Source organism: Ochotona curzoniae, unplaced genomic scaffold (genome assembly GCF_017591425.1).
Source record: "Ochotona curzoniae isolate NIBS_2020 unplaced genomic scaffold, NIBS_Ocur_1.0 scaffold_1037, whole genome shotgun sequence".
NCBI lineage: Eukaryota > Metazoa > Chordata > Mammalia > Lagomorpha > Ochotonidae > Ochotona > Ochotona curzoniae.
This window is the reverse complement of record NW_024467083.1, coordinates 22,980,476-22,983,079: the sequence shown is the minus strand read 5'-3', so window position 1 is coordinate 22,983,079 and position 2,604 is coordinate 22,980,476. Positions and strand designations below refer to the sequence as shown.

The 2,604-nt window shown below is 40.4% G+C and overlaps 1 pseudogene; it reads left to right on the top strand.

The window, feature by feature from the left end:
• Nucleotides 1-2,243: 2,243 nt before the first annotated feature.
• LOC121168947 lies at nucleotides 2,244-2,331 on the top strand (annotated as a pseudogene).
• Nucleotides 2,332-2,604: the final 273 nt, after the last annotated feature.

The following is a 2,604-nucleotide window of genomic DNA, read 5'->3' as shown; positions in this document are numbered from 1 at the left end:
TCAGGAAGGTTTGTTTTGCAGCATGGAAATGTGTCCTTTATAGTCTATTTCTTAATAAAAAAAAATTTGTTTGTTTATTTGAAAGGCTAAGTTATATAGAGAGACGGAGATTTTCCATCCACTGGTTCACTCTTCAAATGGCTAAAACTGGACCAGGCTTAGACAAATAGCCAGAGATTCCATCATGGTCTTCCATGTGGGTGACAAGGACCCAAGCACTTGAGCCATCTTCCACTTCTTTCTCAGGAATATTACCTGGGAACTGGATCAGAGTATTGCAGCTAGGACTCCAATCAGGGTTCATATGGAATGCCAGTCTCAAAGGCAGCAGCTTAATTCACTGTGAACTATTCCATGTTTTATTTATATTCAAAGTCTCAGATAACTTCCCCCTTTTCTTACAACTGAGTCTTCTGTCCAGAAAATGCATACTGATTCCCATATCTTGAGCCATAGCTCATAGAGTTGGATATACCTTTAACATTCTACACTCTCTTTCAAAGATTAAATACATAATGAGACACAGAAGTCAAGAGCCTTGCCCACTGTCACACAATTGTCTATCCAGTTGGATATCTCAATAATGTAAAGCTTCCAGAGGAAATAAGCTTTGGAGGATACCAATGACATGCTTCTGTGGAAGGCAGGTGAAGTTCAAGTCCCAATAGAAGTGAATTCTGCTGAAGGTGAAGGAAAGACAAAATTGCATGAAAGGAAATTGAGATCAAACTAGCTTGGCTGGAAGAGAACGCACACAGAGTGTCATTTCCTTTTATTAATCTTATCCTGGAACCCAAATTAATCTTTTCTTAGACTTGTTAGACTGACCAAATTTATTATTCTTGATGACAATAAGTCTTCCCAGGTTCAGAAAGGAGTTAAAGATGTGTGATTTATGTTTCCTGAGATGATTCCCAGACCCATAGTGTTGCTCCTCTGAACTAATATTTTGGCATTTAATAAGCAAGAGAAATTAGGTCATGTACTCAACATTAGCCAATTTGAAAGGGAAAAAAACTCTAAGTAATATTTAAAATGCAAGTTGTTTTGATCTCATAATTTCTCTTATGACAGAGTTAACACACACTCTGGAACCAGATTTCCAGAAGCCTGTGTTCTGAGACAGAACAAGATCCCTGCATAGTGTGGCACTCTCTCCATGGAGCTCAGGGCCTTCTGAAGCTCTGAGAGTGAGAAGCTAGATGAACTCCTGTGGGAGCACGTGCATCTGCTCCAGCCTGGAATCTTGTAGATGAACCCATCTAGGGGGGCATCAAGCTGCATGAGCACCATTCCCAAGAAGGCCCTGCAGATGAAAGCCCTGCAGGAGCCCTGCCTCTCCATCTGCTGGCTCAGTGCAAACTAGTCAAACTTACTGTCTCAAGAACCCTAATTTCCATGGAAGTTATAAAAGTGTTTATTTCAGAATTAAGTCATCAATCATCACCCCAACTTTTAAGCCCTTGAGCAGAGCTGGAAAATGACCAAAAATCAATAGCATATTCAAACAACTTCTCCCCAGGAGGCAATGTGGTGATGATCTGACTATTAATCCTCACCTTACTTACAGTTGAGAAAACATGTTAAGAGGTGGTCAGGGACTTGTCCAAGCTCCTGTAAGTAGAGAATGCAGAATAGCACCTGACTGCGAGTGTATCACTGTTGGCACCGACTCCTGGATTCCCCTGCTGCACGTGGGTCACAATCTCCTATTGCTTAGAAAGTTCTTCTCCATCGTCTTATTCAAATCATCTACTTCCCTTGTTCAGTTAACTCAGCTTTATTACTTCATATTTATCATCCTAAAAAATGACTATTTATATCTTCAAAGCAGTTCAGTTCAGTGTCATCCAGAACACATTTGTGACAGCCTGTAAGTGACAGGTCTTGTGCACATGTTAAGAAGCATTTAGTCAACATTTATTAAACCAAGCCAAATATGGGAGGCTATTCTAGCATCAGACAGGGACAGAAAGTGAGTGCCAGCAGAACAACAATAACACAGCCATGGTAGTACATTAGTTATGATGTAATTTGGTCCTGAAAAAAGATCATGGTGGTGATGATAGGAATGTAAATCATAAAAAGAATGTGAAATGCATTTTAGAGTAAAATTGTGTGTTAGGGGAAGAAAGAGAGGAAGGATGACAGTAGTACTGTATTTTTACACCTCAAATATGGAGTACCAGTTAGGCATGCATTTAAAGAAACCCCTCCAATGGAGAAGTCCACAGCTGCTACTCAAGACGATACTTTCAGGGATCATTTCTATAGTTTGTGACTACAGAAGTTTCTCTGATTATGTAGAGCACAGCTGCTACTCAGGCAAGTCAAGGTCAGAGGTTTATAACAATTGGATGGCTGGAGTTAAAAAATGCCCAACTAGAATTAAGCATAACTCTGCTAAAACTTATCCCTGGCCTGTAATGGTTGAATCAGAACAAGGTTTAGAAAATTCAATTGAAATAGGTAGGACAAAAGAACAATAGCAGCCCCCATGGAGGTAAAATCAGCTCCCTTACTCTGTTGCTTAGCCAGCATTCTTCCCACCCATCGTTCCAAAAGCCCCATCTTCTCCAGGGACTCCTGCTGCTTTGACAAGAT